The sequence below is a fragment of the Aptenodytes patagonicus genome, chromosome 3, assembly GCF_965638725.1.
Source record: "Aptenodytes patagonicus chromosome 3, bAptPat1.pri.cur, whole genome shotgun sequence".
In the NCBI taxonomy this organism is placed as follows: domain Eukaryota; kingdom Metazoa; phylum Chordata; class Aves; order Sphenisciformes; family Spheniscidae; genus Aptenodytes; species Aptenodytes patagonicus.
This window is the reverse complement of record NC_134951.1, coordinates 90597530-90618004: the sequence shown is the minus strand read 5'-3', so window position 1 is coordinate 90618004 and position 20475 is coordinate 90597530.

The window sequence follows — 20475 nt, the reverse complement described above, 5'->3', positions numbered from 1 at the left end:
TAATATTCGTTGCATGGAAAAACATACTGAGTGAATGCTTTGGAGTGAAAAAACAGTTCTCCCTCTTTTTCTCAGATATTGAAGAACTTGGTAAGATTGTTGTTCAAAGCAAATTTTAGTAGCAGTTGGCTGATGTTTCATGCTTAAACTTAGTGAAGACACTAAGCTACTTTGAGGAGAAAACAGTCATGCATATAAGACTATGACTAATCTTATGCATGGCATTCTAAAAGTATTCCAGTTAGTTATTTGGCTAGAATAATGACAGGAAGAAAAGCACTTCAATTATTAGTCTAGCACCGTAATGAGTCTTGTGCCTGAAGGAGTGCTAAGCATTTGAAAGTTAAACTGGAAAGAAACTATATGGACATTAATAGAGAAATCTGCCTGCAAACAATTCTTTAACATTAAGTGAACCAAAACCAGGCTGACAGGCTGAATAAACAAACGCAAACTGAATGCACATTACGCTATCCTTCATTCATTACACTAGACAGTTCAATTACAATCTGAAAGACTTACAGACCAGTTAACACACTTGTTGTCCACTGACTTTGTGGATATATGCAAAATGCCTCTTTTATTGATATGCCTGTGTGGCAGAATCTAGAATATGGTAAGAAGCATTTCAGGTCAAAGTAGTTTTACCAACTCCAGAAGAGTGACACCATGCATATGTCTGGACTTTCATTTGGTTCTTTGTGTAATTATTCTTTAAGATCTCTTGGCTATAAAATGAAATTTCACTTCTTCAGGAAGATTAATGCTTTTATGTTGTGGAAATATGATTTTTAAAGCTTATGTGCAAATGGAGAATGGGTTCTTTAATTGCAAATGTTCTCCTATTCTATCATTAGTCCCTGCGTTCAAAATGCTTGTAATTTACTCCTAAGTAAGTTATAATTTGTCTGGGAAAGAATAGATGTGTCAGCATTGACTCATGTGAAAATGCACATCTGTTACATTTTGCATGAAATTCCCTCTTTGACACTTCTCGTGCGTTCCTGGTGTGGTGTCTGCAACCTCCCTCATTGGCAAGGCAGGCCTCTGCATCTGTTCTCTGGGAACCCAGCTGCCTGATGCAGCTCACTGGCTCGGTTAGGTCTCACTCAGGTTGGAGCGTGTGTTTCTTTAGGAGGACTGCATATTCAAAGAAGCAATGTTAAACTCTTCCCATTTCATCTTTGAGCCGTGGCCCTATCCCACTACTTGGCCTGCTCCCCAGAAAGGCCCGAACTCCCTGATCAGAAAGAAACTCTTTTTCCCTGCCTTCTTCCTTCTCCACCCATGACCACATGACTCTTTGTGCACTGAAGAAAAAGTAATTCAGTGTTCTGCAGATAACTGCTGTCAGTGAAATTACTCTTTGTCTTTACCGATAAGGGCAGGTTACATCTCAACAACTGTTAAGTTCACTTGCAAAATGTATTTCTCCCGGGCATTGTGGAACAGCTCTCCATTTTGCAGGTTTGTAATAGAGATACCCAAACTTTATTTTCATGAGGTGCTCCGGCCTGAGGGGCAAATACATCCTATCAGTACACTAGCTACAAAATTTAGCAGCAAATATTTGTAGTAGTGGTATAAATATTTATTTTAGTAATATTGTTGTAACTGTTTATTCGGAATAAGTAGGAAAGGATTGCATGTATGTATTAATTGAAATAAGACCTTTCAAGTTTGACCAACTCATACAGTTAAAAACAACAGATAACCTTTGGGACAAATGATCCAATTCTTAGTTTACATGATATTTAATATTACTAATGTGAGTGAAAAGTCAGTATCAGTTCTTTTTCATTTGTATAGCAAATAGGAAGACTAGTGATGATATATTAAAAAATGCCAAAAGCCGGTGATGACAACCTGTCATTGCATTTCGTTGCATTTGTATGAAGATCTCTGATCGCTGTTGTGATTCAGTGACACTGAATAGGCCACTGATATAATGCATAAGATAGCCAGGATTTGCCTGTAAAAATAGCACCTTTACCATCTAGGTTTGCTACGACTGTCTTAAGAGCTCTGTGAAATAGCCACGTATGAAGTCCAATTTTATTGCACTGGTCTTAATCATGCTTCCAGCATTGTGGAGGTAGATACCAGGCTGGTAAGATTGGGTGCAGCTCTGGTTGAAGTCCTGCCATTTTTAATTATTCACACATTGTTAAATAGAACAAAATAATGCATATGAGCATTTCTGGTTGTAAAGCAACTTCATTTTCACCCTGAACTCCAGAGAACCTACCTAGAGTGGAAAAATGTGACATTTTAACCTCCATTATTTCCATCATCGGCAGTTGCTATAAAGACGTTTGAGCGAGATGATGATAAACTCAGAAATACTGATCTCACTTTTAAGGTCTCTCCTGACATCAATATTTTGCCAGAGTTTTAACTTTTACTGTTTCATATATGGACAAAATAAAACAGAAAAAGAAATTTTTCTTGGAACAAGGGGGTTTTTTTTAAATATAGACTGGTTTGCTCTCATGGTAGGGCAGTAATCCTATTTCTGATAAGATCTAAAATTCTGAGAAAGCTAAAGTGACTGAAGCCTGAGTGATGCTTTTAAATGCAGAAAATCTGAGAGATGTCTGATAAGGGATAAAAAACACTTCTATGATTAATAAGGGCATTTAGTATAAGGACTCAGTTCTCAAAGTAAATTCATCTGAAAAATGATGAAGATGAAACAGTCTTCTCATATAACTATACTAGCTTTACAACAGCCTTAATTCCTTATTCACTAGTAACTGTTCCAGAATTAATACCCACCTAGCTCTTGGCAAATAAGAATGCATTAGTCTTCGGAATTAATCTTGGATGAATTTTAAACTGGGGAGTTGTAACTTTAACTATACTGTATGCATTGAGCATCTTCTTGGTCGCTGGATTAGAGTGATCAGTTTTCAGTCTGTGAGATAGTTTCTCATGTGTCTCTTTCTCTTAGGAAAGATCTTATTAAAGTTACGAAGTTACACAGTTATTCACATGAGGCTTCAATGCCTGAAAAAGAGCAATCTGAGAAAAATATTACAGACCTGTCTACATCAGGCTATGAAGATAAACAGTGAATTGTAATAAAAAGTTTTCTTTTTTTCTTGCTTTTTGGTTTTGCCGGGATTTTTTCATTGTTTTTCTACTGGAGCTTGTGAAAACCAGACCAGTTTATTTAAACAAAAATTTGAATTTAATAGCTTAATTTTTGGCAGTATATCAACTCTGTTTTCAAGGGGACTGAGAGCCAGCTTGTTAAAGAGGTTCTGGAACTTGGAGATACCAACAGGCACCTCAGAGAATTCATATCTAATGCGACTATCTGCAGCTCAAGCCACCTACCTACCATTCCACTGTTTCATGATTTTTCTTAATCAGTTAAGGATAATTGACAGCTTTACCTACAGAGTTAGAAATTCTGTCTTCTTTATGTACAGATTCTGTTCATATTCTCCACAGAACTTAATCTGGACTAGTTAATGCGGTGCAAATCCCCAGAGTTAGCAGCCCTGCATCTGTTAATGATTTTTGTGGGATATTCAAGGACCATGAGTGGCTGACTGAAATCCTCAGTAAAGTAGTTGCATAATCATTTTATGATGTTTGGAAGAATGGGTAGCTACTACCATTGTTAGTTTGATTTCAAAGAACAAATCTCCTCCCTTGAGATGGCTAGACAATTTCATTTTATCTCAGCAGCAGGATTCAGATTTTCTATCAAAGTGTTATGCTAATTCCAGTAGGTAAAAAAATAATCTGCAAAGCAGCTCCTTAGAACATCTCTTTGTTTGAGTTCTTTGCCCTAGTGGACCTTAGTTCCCATAGATAACCTTTTGAAAAGGGGAGGCAATCTATTTAAAAAAAAATATTTTTCAGCACAGATCCTCTAGCTGTATGTCTCTGTATACAGTATAAGCAAACAAAACAAATTTTTCCTTACCTAGTTTAATTTATGATGGCTATTATCTGCTAGTCCTCTAAAGCATGGCTTGTCTTAAACTGCTTTCGTGACAGGTGCTCATTTTTCATGATTCATGTTTTGTCTGTTTCAGGAAAATGTAAGAAACAGAGGTTAGCATAAATTGCAGACAGGAAGAGGTTTATATAAATAGAAATAGAAAAACAAGTAACTCTTTCTGGCTTTGCTGTAATGTGTTTCTGTCCTAATTCAGAATCTGCAATAACAAATATGACAATGTATTCTGCCCTCTTAACATCATTGTGGGTAGGCAAATGTTGACAAAACCCAGAAAAAAGCAGTGATCTGTGACTGCACGTAACACTAATATTTCTGGGATACTGGGAAAAGCACTTATTCCATGAGATACAGAGGATATTTACAATAAAACTTTTAAGCCTATGGAGACTTTTAGCAGGAGGTTTTCCCCAGCCTGAAGTCACGCATTATCCTGGCCAAGGGCTTTATGATACTTTTGAGGCTTCTTTTTTTTTTTTTTTTTTCTTTTACCAGAGATGTACTGTGGATACTATATTGCAAAATACTTACTTTCAATCAGTATAGATTTTTCACATACAGAATTACAGCACTGGATACTTCTTTTTCTATTTTAATATCTTGATTATGTTTCTGCTCAGGTCCTGGGCTGAATTCTCATTAACTTGGGTGAGGAATTTGGATACAAGCCAGGATGTGGAAGTTAGTGGCACAGATGAATTATTTTGTCCTTTCAATACTCTGTAGGCACATGTTCGCACTCATAAATCCTGAGGACGGCTGCACGTTTGGCACTGACCATGAAATCTTGTTCCCACATTTGAGAGAAATGGAAGGAGTCTAAGAGGGTGTAGTAAAGTCCTCTGACTCATTCTGCAAAGAGGGGTAGCCAGGAAGCAGTGATGGGAAACAAGACCCCTCACTTAGAAGTTAGAATCCTGGTTGCTCTAATCTCTTCAACAAGCACTTGTATTTTTTAGGTAAACTGTGCAGATGATCAAGGCTCAGGTGCCAGAAATGCACAGATGATACTCATTTCTACCACCTTCACTTTGTGAACGGTTAAGTGCTTGGAGCATGTACTCAACAAGATCTGTTTCTTGGTGAAGAACAGTAGGATGAAGTACTGAAAAATCTGAAGCCACAGCATAGTTTTCTTTGTTTGAAGGCACGTATCTACAAATCAGCCCATATTTACAGAGGACTTATGGGTGCCTTCCTGATACGAACACTTCGAGAGCCATAATTGCCTGTGGGGCCATTTGGAGTGGTCATGCTCCTTTGCAGGTTGCTGTTGATCTACAACTGATACGTGCAGCCGTTGAACAGTTCTCTCCTACCTGTTGGCTAAGGCTTGTGGTGTGAGCCTTTGGCTCCTTGTCCTCTGCTGCTTTCCAGTGGTTCCTACCACTGACTTGTATTCTGGTTCTGAAGCCAGGCCCCTAACAGTGAGTGAATTCTGCTTATTTCTGAAAGCACATTACAACAGTAGTTGTTTCTGTCATCTCTGGCTTCCTGTGGAATTTCAAATTAAACTCTCTCACTCCTTTTCTTCAAATTAGTACCTGACTTTAGGATGGCAACTGCCAGTGATAATTTCTTTCTGTCTATGTATCCTTGACTATCTTTGCAGCAAGGGTAGAGCTGCAGGTGTAAAAAATTGCCTGTTTGAGAGACAGAATTCAAGCAGTAGCTGGCCTGTGACTGTGGAATGAAATCCCTCCTGGGAACTGAGATTATAAAAAATGTCAAGAACTTCTGCCTCAGGTGTAAAGATATTATTCTGATATTGTCTTCTCTAAAGCAAAGAAACCACAAGTGGTATCTCTGGGGGAAAATTCACACCACCACCAAAGAATTCCCTCACAAAACAGTGCAAAACCCTGCCATAATACTGCAGCGTATAAATTTTCCTTAGAAAAGACCTGCTAATCATGTTGCATGGCACACAGGATTGGATTGCACCCTAAATATGGACATTAACAGAAGTTGTATGGAGTAGTATCCCTCTTTCCCCCTCCCTCTTTTCTTTCTTCTGGAATTCTCTTCCTGTCAGCAGATGAATCTGCCATGAAACCAGACCAGACATGATGTTCCTTGTTCTGCTTTTCTTCTGGACTTACTGTTTCCAGGAATTTAATCACTCTTCCTAAATTTTTTGTTTTTCTTACCACAGCCTCCACGGAAGTTTTGGAAAGGAAATAAAAAAATCAATACTATAGGCCAAGGCAAGACTGAAATGGAAATGTCTTGCCTTCGAAGGGAACCTAATACAAGTTATTTTGCTCATGATAGTGTATTTTGAACTTGGATGTGAACCTTTTGGTCATCTGTAGGAGTAAATACTTATTTTGCAAAGTTACCATATTGGCTTAGTATGTGTGGCTGGAAGGGGTAGGCAGTACAACTATTATGAATGATTCTTAGGCTTTTGCAGTCAGCATCTTTGACAAGGAGTCCCTCCAGAGAGTCAGGTTGTTTCTTTTTCTTTTTTTTTTTTTTTTTTTTTTTTTTGTCAAAAGTGCAGTGCCAGTTATACATCTAGATGTACAATGCAGGGTTGTATGAACGCATTTGCAATATTCCTGTTTGCTGTTAATATTATCACAGTTATACTGCCAGTTACCTCATGCATTACTGTTAATTTGGTCAAATAAATGCCCAGATAAAGTTTAGAGAGAAAATAAGAGCATTTCAGTTGTTACGTTTGACAGTCAAGTCCAAGAATGACTTCCATTTTTTATGTTTGACTAACCTGTTGGTTTTAGATGTTTTTTATAAGCTTCCTCAATTTCTCTTTGTTGTGAAAACTGTCCTTTCCTCCACTTTCCCACCATAATTCTTTCCATGTGAGGTTTGTATTGCCATGCATGTCCCTTGATTTTCTGTCAAGCCTTGTTCAGCCTGATGTGTTTGGCTCATGAAGACTGGGAATACTATAAAATATTCTTTATATAATATTGACTATCAGTATACTGTCACTGAAGAATATTGACATCTTTACAGCTCAGAATAAAATATTGGAACAGATGCTATAAGATTAACATCAGTTAATGGACTCCTATAAAAATTTGAGGGAAAATCCCTTGGCTTGAAGACAAGGACATGCTTAAGAATGGAGCTGTCTGGCTTGATTCACCAAAGCTATTAGTGTAAATTATTAGAGGTGTACTCATTTTGAAAACTGGCATAAGCTTTATTCATTTTCTCAATAGAATTGTTATTCAATTTGAAATAACCAGTCAATGAAATTTAAAATCAATATAAGTAAAAGTAGAAGATATAACTGTACATTTTTGCCATCCTCAACTCACAAATTTATCCTGCTTATATAAGGATAATTCAGTATTTCTATTCATACAGACTTTTTTAGCCTTTTCCCTTTTATTAGTAGTTATATTAGGATTATGATGGAGTTTCAAATGGGAGATAAGCAGTTATGTCCACAGAGCAAAAGAACTTCTGATCAACTAATTTATTGAAGGAACTTCTAGGCTATGTAGTGAGTGTATTGAATTTTGGCATAAGTAGGCTACGCAACTTAGAAAGCAGGATTGTGCTAGATTTCCATGGTTTACGGCTGACAAAGTCCAAGCCTAGGTGAGTCTTAGATTGAATCCGATCATTTTTTAATTACAGTAGTACTCAGAAGCTACAAATGGATTTGAGTCCATTGAACTAACATGTGACATATATTAAAAAAATTCCGTGCACGGAAGAGCTTAGAGTCTAAATAAATCATGCAAACTGAAAGTAAGGCCCTGATAGTACTCCATTCTAGAGCTGGGGAAACCGTAGTGTGCCGATCTAGACTGATCTGCTCTCAAGTTGAAGTCCATAGCAGAGCTGAGAATGAAGTTTTAAGCTCTGGTTTGGTGCAGTTACTACACATGGCCACGATTTCATGTCATTATTCAAAGAGAGAGAATATTTTTAGCATTCTGAAAAAATTCATCTGGAGGATATGGGGCAGAGAAACCTTCATCTCATTATTTTAGAAACCTATAGTGTGTACAAATGTTGTGGGCCATAGAGATAACAGGGAGGAGATCAAAATGTAATGTTCAGCACATGAAAAAAAGGTAACGTTCATCAACAGTTATGCCATTTGAAACAGTGTTTTATTCTGTGTGGGTTGGGAAAATATTAGAGGTGAGTTAATAATTGGGTAAATTGTTAAAAAATTCTACTTTAGATTTTTGTCTCTTTTTCATTATTTTTAATGCAAATTCATTAGATTTTTTGTTGTTTTTCCTGTTTCAGCTCATTGATATTTGCTTAATCATTAAATGAAATTTCTTTGATTTAGATTTTGCTTGGGGAAGGATGATGAAGCAATTTTCTATTCAATATATGGAAACATCATGTAATTTCAACAGATAATTATATAGCTTGATTTTCAAATATCATACATTTATGGGAATATGCAGAACACCCTGTGTATTGCAACCCATAGGCTGAAATGAATTTGCAAAAACAGATAAATCAGCTGGCTGAAATTGCTTCATTACAGGAAATCTTAAGCAGGAAAAAGTAACATTTTCTAATTATATTGTTTGAAAATTGCTTATCCAGCTCTGGAAGTAGCTATTTTCTCTCAGCTGTGGCATGAAGGAATCTTGACATTTTACTGGCAATATTACTATGTTGCTTTCTATGGCTTGAAGCTTTTGCTATCGTATGTTTCATAGAAAATGAAGAAGCTTTTTTCTGGGACTCTTGACCCTTTGGAGAGCTGAAACCTAATTCACTGTTTTTCTTGCACCTGAAGCTATAAAGAGCTTCTGGTACAGTACTTCCTTTTGATTACATGGCTGATAGGATGCTAGCTATACATTTTATTCTAGTACAGTGAGGTAGAAGACATAGTATAGATTTTCCTTGGACTTCATCCAGGAATTATTACAAAGGCTTTGGTGACTGTGATAATAGTGAAAACCATATAAACTCTTAAGTTTGCTATAACTTTAAAAAGAGATAATATTTTATTTGCCTTATGTCCAGCAGAATTCAGAGACTTGATTTAGCTGCTAAATAATATGAACTGCAGGGATATTGTTCCTTTTGTTCTCTATTATAGAAAAGCACTCCACATATTACATTTCTGATTTATCTGAGGGGCTGTTTAAGTAAGGTGAGTGAAAACAAAAACCCAGCATCCTCACAAAAACATATCTGAGCAATGTAGCCATCTAATTGGACTCTCTGCTGTTCTCAAATATGTAATTTTCATTCTTTGCTTCTGCTCCAGCTTATCAGCACTGGGGAAAATATTTAGTTTCTCTAGAAACTTATCCAAATTCAGACTGCAACTGTGGAACATAAGAGATAAAATTTTAGTTGCATTCTGGGCAGCTGTGAATATATATTTTGTCCTTAACACTGTATACGTGTTAGGACCAAATTATTTTCTTCAGTATAGAACAGAGATGGTTGCAGATGCTTATCTGTAACATGCTTTCTGAAGCAAAACAGAAAACAAAGAGTCTTAGTTCATAGGATTCTCGTTGCAGGATTTATAACTCTTGTGTTTCCTTTATTTTCATTTGTGGGGAAAACCAAACTGATCTGTTGAGCAACAGCAATGTTAAATACGGCTCACAGTATAGAAAAATTATACTGCGTTTGATATATCAATCTTACATCTGGATGTTTGAGGCATTATATCACAACCTCAGTAACGTTTGTGTCTTGTGAGCAATATTTTATTGCTAGAACAAGACATTACATATACACAGTAATATTATTTATTGTTCATTGAGCCATAGAAGTTAGGAATAGAAAATGACCTATTAGATCATCCAGCCTCTCTCTCCACAAAGGAAAGAACATCTCTGCAAGTGCAACTTGATGACAGCTAGATATATAATCATGGCAAGACTCTAGAAAGGCAAATGTGTGGTCTTAATTCATTGTCCTAAAGCATGCAACTTTTTTACAAGTTGATGCACTGTATTGTCCAATAGAATCATATATAGCAAAACTCAAAAAGTATTACATAATGTTGAATTTACCTTATTTTTTGTATCATGTCAAAATATACAATTCAATTTCATGTTTAAATAATAACCAACTGGAGAAAAATTGATAAATCCATCATCTAGAATTTGTTTGGGAAAACCTTGGAGCAGATAAGCAAGAATTTTTCTCTAACGTCTGAACCAAAATCTGTCTGCTTTCCCTTACTAATGAAGTTTATTCTCAACAATGAGGGCTGTAAACAGTATTAAGCTACAGTTTTAGTTTAAGATGCAACCAGTATTTAGTGCATGGTAATTGTGTGCTTTTGTTAAATTTTCTTTGAATGCCTCTTCTGTGGTAGGCAAAATTAAAATATTAATGCAACTCCTGTTAGAACAGGATAGATTTGCACTGATGTGGCAAGGAAGATGGATGCCAGTCTTCAGGATATCTGAAAAGTCTCTCTCCACAGTCATCAACAGAATGGTAATAGTAAACAAAAAGGTTTTCAAATATGAGAATAGGTACTCATCTGTCCTTCAGAAAGATATCTCCTTCCCTGCCCCAAACTGTAGACACAACAAGTCAGAGAAGAAAGGCAACATTTGCCCTACTTTCAACAGGGAGTAGTCAAGATGAAAAATTACTAATTAAAGTGTGCTTGAGGGAGATTGTCCTAAAGGAAAGAAAAAATCAAAGAAAAACTAAAAGACTGAGAACTTCCAAAGTATTCCTGGAGTAATGACACATGTCACTGTAGGTGGATGAAAATGCTCTGTTTTTTCTAACTCTGCAATAATTTGTGGATTCCTATGAGTAAGTGAATTCTGATATGAATAATAAACTTTTTAGTCTGAATAGCCAAACTCTTTATTTATTAGTAAGATAAAAAGTCTGTCATCGTTTCTATTATTTATAGAGTGAGTTGTTCTGTTTATTTAGGGAATGATTCAAGAATTTCACTCACTTTGAATAGTACCTTAATCTGTTTAATGACCTCTTCATATTACTAGGATAGTATACACAGCAAGGTATTTCTCAACATGTGTGAGGCTGGCAGAATTATGGCCTTAATAAACATAACGGATAATTGTTGCGGCCCTTCTTGTGCTATTACTTTATTATTGGAGACTAACTAGAAGTAAGTAGCTGCTAACAACCCACTGTGATTTCAAGAATAAGGTTTTCAGAGAATTACTTCTGATAACAAATAATTATCTGGATTTTTCTCTTTATTTCTGTCTGATATTACAAGAAAAGTTCACGTAATGATCACTGATATGGTGGCTGAGGATGGAATTTCTCATTGATTCCATACCAAAACATATTAGGGGATGAAATCCCCACTTTTATCTTTTTACTTAAATATTTTGTTTTCTGTCAAAACCATTTTTGCAGATGATTTTTTATTTCAAATACTGTTACCTGTAGAGAAAGGCACTTCTTTGTCTTTAATAACAGCTCTGTGTCCCTCAGTTTTATACTCTGCAATTGCTAATATGCAAAGATGTTTGTGCGAACATCTCATAGAGACAATGGAGTGGCAAAGAAAGCATAATTTAGACCATACGGGCTCAGCTGGCATGTGTGGCTTCAGCACCTACAACTGTCAGTTATGGTGCTAAGAACGTGTGTGTCTCGTTCATTGTGAGCGTAGGAAAAGTGTTAGCAATTCTAAGATGGAGGATAAATCAGAGGACAAAAAAATAAAGTAACCTTAACATCCCAGATTCAGAAATTTGACACGGTAGTCCTTTGGTTTGTCCCTCTTTTCTCACCTTTTCTGCATCTGGCAATTTTTTCTTTTTTTTCATTTTAAAACAAAATATGCACCATATTAAAAGTTGTTGTTATGTAAAAACAATCACATCCAGCCTATGATTTCAGCTATGTCTTCTGCTTATTCATTTCTGTGTCTTCTGCTTACTCATTTCTAAAGAAAAGTCCTAGCACAAGAGCAAGTGGAAATGTAATTGGAGTTTTGTATGCATGATGACTGGAAGCTCATGCCTTAACTTGAGTTTCTTCCATTAAGCTTAACGAATTGAATTTGAATAGCAGTTTTAAGAGCCCCCCGCTCCTCATCTATCTGCTTGAAAAATACTTGTCAACTCAGTCTGGGAGCTTCCCAACCTTCTTGTCTACAGCCATTGGTTTTGAACATTGGCATGCCTTTACTAAAGAAACCTGGGCAAATAATGTGAAATAAATGCTCTAAATTTTACTTGAAAAGTTTTTTAGCTACTCTCTCCCCCTTTCTCACATATAAAAGATACATTCATCTACAGTTGAAATTTAAGGAACAGTATTAAATATTTGTTAAATAATTTATGCAAAGGATTTTGAATGTTTAGAAAAGTTGAGCCATTTCTAATTTCACTTATGCATTTCTTTACAATGTAATGTTAAAAGTTCATCTACATGTATAGATCTTATTTGTTAGCAACTGCAGAAACAATCTAATTCAAAGAAATTATTCTCCAGCAGAACTTGCAGAATGTCTCTCTCGTGAAAAATGAATGTGATTTTTCCATTTTACTTTGGTAGAAAATGAACTACAGCTCGTTAAGATTTATAGGATAATCACTCGCAAAAACTAACAAGTAGCAAGATATGGAACCTAAAGGTACCCAACCGACAGCAGTAGCTGGTGTGATATTCCTGGATTTGTACCTAGGAGAGATTGTAGTATCTGGCATTATGCATGCAATACCGTAGGGGAAAAAGAAAAGGTTACTTGATATTTACTGTCCAGATCCTGTTTTCTCAGAAGGTTGTTCCACAGTTCTGCTGGAGCAATTGGTGGCTTGTACAGCCTGTGGCATGGAGCCTAATATAATCTGGGCCTATTGATGCTATTGTTACACAACTGCACTTAAAATAAAGATGAAAGGGAAGCTCCCATATGTACAAGGTTCTTGTCATTATCTCTGCCAGCTCATAAATGTATGCATCTCTTCTTTGCAGATTAGAGGGTAAATCTCTAACTCCTAATTTTATTTGTGCTTTCATGTGTGCCCCATAGGGAGGGAAAGCACAGAAACAATTCTAGTATGGATATATGAGGTTGCTTATTAGCACATCTGCCCTTGGTAGATGATCTGAAAAAGCGTATGTCCTTATCCTCATCTTTTCTCCAAGCAATTGATAATCTGCTAATGCAGCATGGGAATGACCCTCTACTGGAAGAGAACACATACTGCACTTCCACAAAAGACAGTATAGAAACTGCTTCTGTCCATTTCACCACCCTCTAAAACCACCTGTTCAAAGAATCAGAGACCCAGCTATACAAATGGTCAGGAGCACCTCAGTTAGACTTCTGACTCTAGCAAGGTGCTTCACAGAAACCCTGTCTAATGTTTAGGGAACCTCCTAATGTTTAGGCAACGGGCACCTGAATCTTCACCAGGAACCTGTAGTGGTGTTCTTGCACATGCCCAGTTGGACCACCATCCTGGCTGAATCGCTCAGCAGGAAACTTCTGTGTGATTCTGGCATTAGTCTCCCAGAGAACTGCACTTTCCAATCTTAACCTTGTTGTTTTAATGTCAGCTTTCAGATGTGTAATTTCCAGGCTAAACAAACAAACACGCAAAACTGAACTGAGTTGTTTGACACAGCATCATTTTAACAACTAGCATCAGCAGGGCTGAAACCTTTTCAGGCCGACAGTTGCTATTTTAGTTAATCAAGTATTAAAAGCAGCAGCTGGGTGTCATCTTTCATGTAGACCAGAAAGTGGGATAGGACGTGTGCTTTGGCATGGTATGTAACAGATCTTTGCAGATCAGAATTAGAAATCTTGGTTTCATGTAATTAATGTACTGCAGTTGCACTTCCCATAATTTGTTCAGATTTGATATCTTTTAACTTGTTTCTTTCCTAATTTTTGAGCACAAATTTGCTATTCCAACCCCAATATTCCACCTGCTTGGAGAATACAATTTTCACTTCTCAGGCACCTCGTGCCAGTCCCAGTCTTTCTGTCCAGTAATCATCCTCCCAGCATGGCAAATATTTCTTAGATGGAATACATCCAGGCCCATCTTTAGGTGTGTAATACAGGCGCCAGACTTAGGATTGTAATCAGCATGAACTCTCCTCTGTCTAGTCACTAGAGAAAGAGGGAGACATCTCCAGAGGATAATTAATCTAAGAATACTTGTAGATCTGTGATTGTATAAAGAGCCTGCAGCAATTGTACTCCTAAATGGACAAGTATCTTCAAGTAGGAGGCTCAAATTCTGGCTATAGGCCCTATTTACTCCATTGCTTTCCCAGTGCACTGCTGTCTCATTGTTCTCTCACTCACCCTTCTTTCTATTGCCTGCAGTCCTGAAGAAAAGTCATTGAAAAAAAATACAGGATAACCATCTTTTTTTCTGCCAGTTCAAGAACCTGGCCTGGAGTGAACAGTCATCACAAGAAAAATCCTTCTGTGTTCTTATAGGCTTGATTCCAAAACCAGTTGTGTTATAAGAACAAAGCTTCCAAGTATGGGAAGAAACAAAGCCTGTGGAAAACAGTAGGCTTGTCTATGGGTTGAATAATGATCTTCACTTCTCTGGGATCAGTGGAAGACAGTAAACCTAATTAATGCAAACTACAACTACTGGCAGCAGGCTTTTAACCTTTAGATTAAAAACTATGATCGAGAGAGCACCCACTGTTTGGTAGGTAAGGTTTCCATTACAACACAAATAAAAATATACTGAATCTTCAGCTTAATAAAACAACAACGAAAGGAAAATGAACTCTTAAAAAATTCATTGAAAAATTCTGTGCTAAAATCACCTCAGCATATATACTGAGCATTATGTAAATCTAGTTGCCTAATTGCATCATTTTTTATGTGACTGAAAACTTGCAGGAGGCCTTATTTAAATACGTACATCAATTTTTATTACCTTTATAAGTGACAAGGGCCTATGCAAAGCCGTAGGAGGTGATAAATGCACTACTGTATTACATTTCCCAGTATGTACACACATATATCATTCAGGGATAGGACCATGGCATGTCCTTCATGATTTTACTTCTAGCTGCTGTCATAAATATTCCTGCTGAGTGCTAACAGCAGAGAAGGCTGAGCACGATTCATTGCATCTTCCCAGTCATACAGGAATTTCCAAATTGCAGCAGATCCAATTAGTATCTTAAAACCTCTGATGTATTTACTGCAGATACTGTAATCTTGGCACAGCTCTGAATACCAGCTGTGTACTGCCAGCAGTGAAGCCTGTTGCCTGCAGACTCCAAATGTACCACAATATTTTGAGGCATAGTAAAATATTGCGACCGCTTTCTGAAGGTTTCTATTGGTCTGTAGGTCCAAGACTTCACTGGGCAACAAGCAATGCTCTATTATTGTTCAAATAATGGAGGAAAATTATTTGGCTTCTTGATCAGTGCTTTGTAAGAAGGAATCTTCTTGCAAAATACTATGTCTGTTTAAAGAGGAAATGGCAGAATCAAATCCTAAAAGTCTGAGCTCCTTGGGGAGTTACTGTCTAAAGTACCTACCATAATGACATGACTGACTTTGGGATTTGACTTCTACTCCTACACAAATTAAAAGGAAATAGCTTTTTGTTGTGGTTTAACTTGGCAGGCAGCTAAACGCCACACAGCCGTTCGCTCATTCCCTCCCCAAAACTAAAATAATAATAATAATAATAATAATAATAATAATGATGATGATGATGATGATGATGATGATGATGATGATAAAAGAATATACAAAGTAAGTGATGCACAATGCAATTGCTCACCACCCACCCACTGATGCCCAGCCAGTCCCCGAGCAGCGGCCCCCCCAGCCAGCTTTCCCCCAGTTTATGTACTGAGCATGACGTCACACGGTATGGAATGTCCCTGTGGCCAGTTTGGGTCAGCTGTCCTGGCTGTGCCCCCTCCCAGCTCCTTGTGCACCTCCAGCCTTCTCAGTCGGTAGAGCAGGGAAAACTAAAAAGTCCTTGACTAGTGTGAGCACTACCTAGCAACAACTAAAACATCGGTGTGTTATCAACATTGTTCTCATGCTAAATCCAAACCACAGCACTGTGCCAGCTACTAGGAAGGAAATTAACTCTATCCCAGCTGGAACCAGGACACTTTTATAAATCTATAAGAATGTTGGCATGGCACATTTGAGACAAAGATTTGGCTGAAAATATGAACCTTGCATTAGCTTCATAGATCAAACTCCCAAGGTGACAAATTCCAAAAACGAAGATTGCACACTGAAATCATCTAGCCTCCGGACACAGAACCTGCACACAAACAATATTCAAAGGACTCTCCTACCTGATGCCAGCCATTGCATCGAGACAGGCAATGCTTTCTAACGTCACATCGAAAAAACACATTTAGGTAAAATTGGCTACTGGTTTATGTGGAAAAGAAATACTCTTTTTCTTATAGGAGGATGCATCAAACCAGGAACCAGGGGATAAAGATGTTCCACCTGACATTTTTTAGTCTGAAACAGTGGTACATTCTGCATAATTAACTCATCGCAGTTATCTCCGAAGGAAAATATGCCAAACCCATGTGCTTAATTAAATGATCTGTAGTTCCTACGCAACACTTCGGCAGGAACTGGAATTTGAAATCAGGATATTTGTTTCCCTGTATTCTACAGTTGAATAAAAATGAACAGGCTTGTGCCCACATAAATAAATGTGCACTGTGCGTCTATAGATATTGGTCAATAAAATGGCTGAGTAACTCTTTCAGCTCGAGTGTCTAAGCCATGACTACTGCCTTTCTGGGAATGACTTCATAGCAACACAGGACAGAAATTTGGAAGTTGGACAGGATTTCACATTTACCTGTTTTTTAGTTATTGAAGGTTTCTATAATTTTAATATTGAGGAGAAAGAAACAATGACATTGAGACTTTTCTTTCTATATATGAGAAATCAGTGTAATCTGTGATGATGAACCAAGCAGAGGATGTGCATTTCATATTTTAGCAGAGGCTGAGGGGTATGACAACTAAGAATTTTTTTTAAATGTTGACAAACTTTTGTTGACAAGAGGGCAAGCTATGTCTTCTGTATCACCAGAAGTGGGAATTTATCAGTCAGCCTCTTCTTTCCTTAAATAAGCAAAAATTCCATTAACTTCAAGACTCGGATTTTACCATTGTGTTTACAGAGGACAAAAGGAGCTAAATCCCATTGGGCAATGTTACCCGAATCTATGTAATGGAAAATAGCACTGATTTTGAGCAATCAGAAATTTAATACAATATGGAAAATAATGAGAAAAAATTGGTAACATCTTTACAGATTTATGCTGAGGGTATGCTTCAAGAATTTAGTTGTTATAATAATTCTGCCTCAGAAACTGTAGCAGATGTACTTGAAGATCCCCGAGAAATTATATTTTTATTCACAGATTTGTGGTGTCAGTTGGAAAAGGATACAATAAATTCTTCACACCAAAAGGATGATATATTCTTCTTTTAAGTAAAAAATGAAATCCATTTTAATAGAGGAATTGCTACTGCACCTGTCTAATTATAAGGAAGCTTACATGATGGGAAAAACACACACAACAAAGCTGATTCTTTCATTGTGTCACTTTGAATCTGAATACCTGCATCAAAATCAATATCAATAAGAATACTTAGCCTTAGGATCCCAAGTACACCTTTTTGTTAATGTTCATTAAGTAAGGAAGAAATTAGGTAAATGAGGTAACCTTGTATAAACCCTTGAAATTATGAAAAAAATCTATGTCTGATCCTCACAACTTTATCCTCTTATAGTCATTCAGTAGCTTTTAGAGAAAATGAACATTCATTTCAAACTCAAAAAAGGAAAATTTTGGAAACTGTGTATTCATGGCCACACTGCTTCCTCTGGGAAATTCCTGCCTGAAGTAGTTCTGCCTGCAAAGTACTTGTGTCTGTACAGATGTTCCGCTTTCTCACTACACAAGTGGAGCAAATAATTCAGCCATTCTGTAAATTATTATGTCTTTTCTCTAGCATTTCTTTTCCTTTTCTCTGTGGTAACATCTTATTTTGTTATGATACTTTGTCAGTATTTCCATTATAAAGACCCTGGTTTTGGTATGTTACATTGTAAAACATTTGCTTGGTTTAGGGAGAAGTTTTATTACACATAGCTCATGTCTTCAGTGATAGCTCATGTCTTCAGTGAACAGTTCACAGTCATCACGTGTTGCAAAAGCTCCAGTACTTAAATTTTGGTTTTCTAAGTGGCCTGTGAGGTTACTTGTCAAATTCAGAGCTGATATAATGCCACTGAATTCAATAGAACTACACCTAGTATAAATATGGACCATTTGCTTCATCATTCAACAATAATACAGCTGTCCTCTAAAAATCTTGTTGTACCTTATCACTTTCTTTTGGGTCACAGATCTGAGGTCTCTAAATTTTTGTATACTTGGCTGAAGATACCTTCACCCTAATTCTCCAGAGACACTGAAATCTGTAACTCCAGCCAAAATCCATGGGATTTCAGTCCATAAGAGTCTTAAGCTAGATATTCCATAATGGTGGTGCTAAACATCTTATTACTACTTTTTGAACATTTGGATCCTAACTTTCAGGTTTTGCTTGTGTTGCAAGTTTGTTGCAAGGGGATAGACACATAGTATAAGCAATATAAGGAATAAGGAAGGCAACTTGGAACAAGCAAACTATAAAATAATAGAAGCTCTGTTCAGGGGAAGAAATAACTGCTTTCATATTAAATGTGCTCTTGCTCTGTGTCACAGACTAAACTGACACAGCGTACACAAGGGAAAAAGCTATTTAGGTCACTTAGGAGATCTTTACTTGCCTACAGCTGTAATTTCATTAGAATGCTAGAAGCTCCAATTGAAGGTTATGAAATTAATCGGTTATGACAATTTGTTCTCAAGATAGAAAAAAATCTTAAAAATAATAGTTTACACTTACTTAACAGATTGCCTTGTTCCACCTCCTGAGAAAACCTTTGTTTTAGCCTTTTAGTTAAAACAAATGTGAGAATGAAAATGATGGTACATGAATGAAATGACAGGAAAAAACAACCTATATCAAGTGGAGGATCCATTAATATAGAGCTGTTATCAGGTGACCATAGTTCCTCAGCCTCCTGATATCATTGAAGCAAACAATTAAATATCTTAGCTGTATTTTCTTCTCGTTCCAACACCTAGAACTGTACCTGAGCTTTGAATGCTTTTTCCATATTTCATTGGAACAGGTTTCTTATCTGCATAACAATCTTAGGGAGGAGGATTTGTACATACATTATGGCATACATTATGGCACTTATGAACTTAGAAGGAAACTTTTAAGCTGTCTTTTAAGCTTTTTACACATATCTTAAAAAAGAGTGTACTGCAGGCACCTTCAAAGAGTAAAGCATTAATAAATCCCTAGATGTATAAGTAGCTGTTATCATGAAAGATCTAGTCAATTTGAATATGAGAGGGTACATTGTTTTGACTACAGTGGTAAACAGGATTGCCCAGGAATTTCTGCTGGTTGCTTGTTTCTTTCAGTGTCTGAACAAAACTAGTGACACTAAAATGGAAAGTATTTATATGAAAGTTAACAATTTTCAGTGTAAGATATAAAGAATCTGTGTCCCAGAAAATGCATTTCAGTGCTCCTGTAAACAGGAAAATCTTTTCGTTGCAATGAAATGTCTTGGGTAAATGGCAGGAATATCTCTCACTTTAAAAGTATGGACTGAAGCAGGCCATTTTCTATTCTGTGATCCTTTCCCTGTACATTTCTGGTAATGCAAATCATTGCCAAAGCAGCTGTACTCAAAATGATGAATTAGTTGCTTTTGGGAACTTTCCACACAGGAACAAGGTAGAGTAGATATTTTTTTACAGTACTACTCTCCATAACCTTATCACTGGAAATATTTTGAGGCTGAACTGCTATGGCTGCATCGATCTTTCAACGGGATGATGTCATAGTCTGTCACTGTCCCACAACTGCTTTAAACTAGAACCAGAAAGCTACCAGGGCTTTGGTCAGTATAAAAGCTGCTCCATAGGCAGAAGCAGCCTACTCCTTTGTTATTCACTCAAGTAAACCCACAGAGAGAAATTTTTTCAAGAAAAACATTTAGGCGATTAGAGCAAATGCCACAAGATATTTGTATGCTAATTGTGGATGATTATCTTTCTCATGTTCATGGATGTAAATAAGGAGTGAAACACATGAAGATCTGGTTAAGTACATAGCTGGGCAAAACTGATGATGAAAAAAATAATTGTATACGCACTGTTAAGGAGTTTGACAGATATCTCCCATTCCCCAAAGATCCTCTCAAAACCATTAAACCCCCTTGAGAGAGAAAATGGTTTAATTGACTTTGGTGTCATACTCATCAGAACAACAGAATAATGATAAACGAAAACATGAGATTTCTTTTCTTTAAAAAAAAGTCCATCATAGAAATAGGAAACAAGTTGTCAGAATTCTTTCTCATAACGTTGCTGGGACTTCCCTTAAGAAGAAACTTTGGACAGATAGTAGCCTGGGTAGCTCCTACCAGATAGAAGAATTT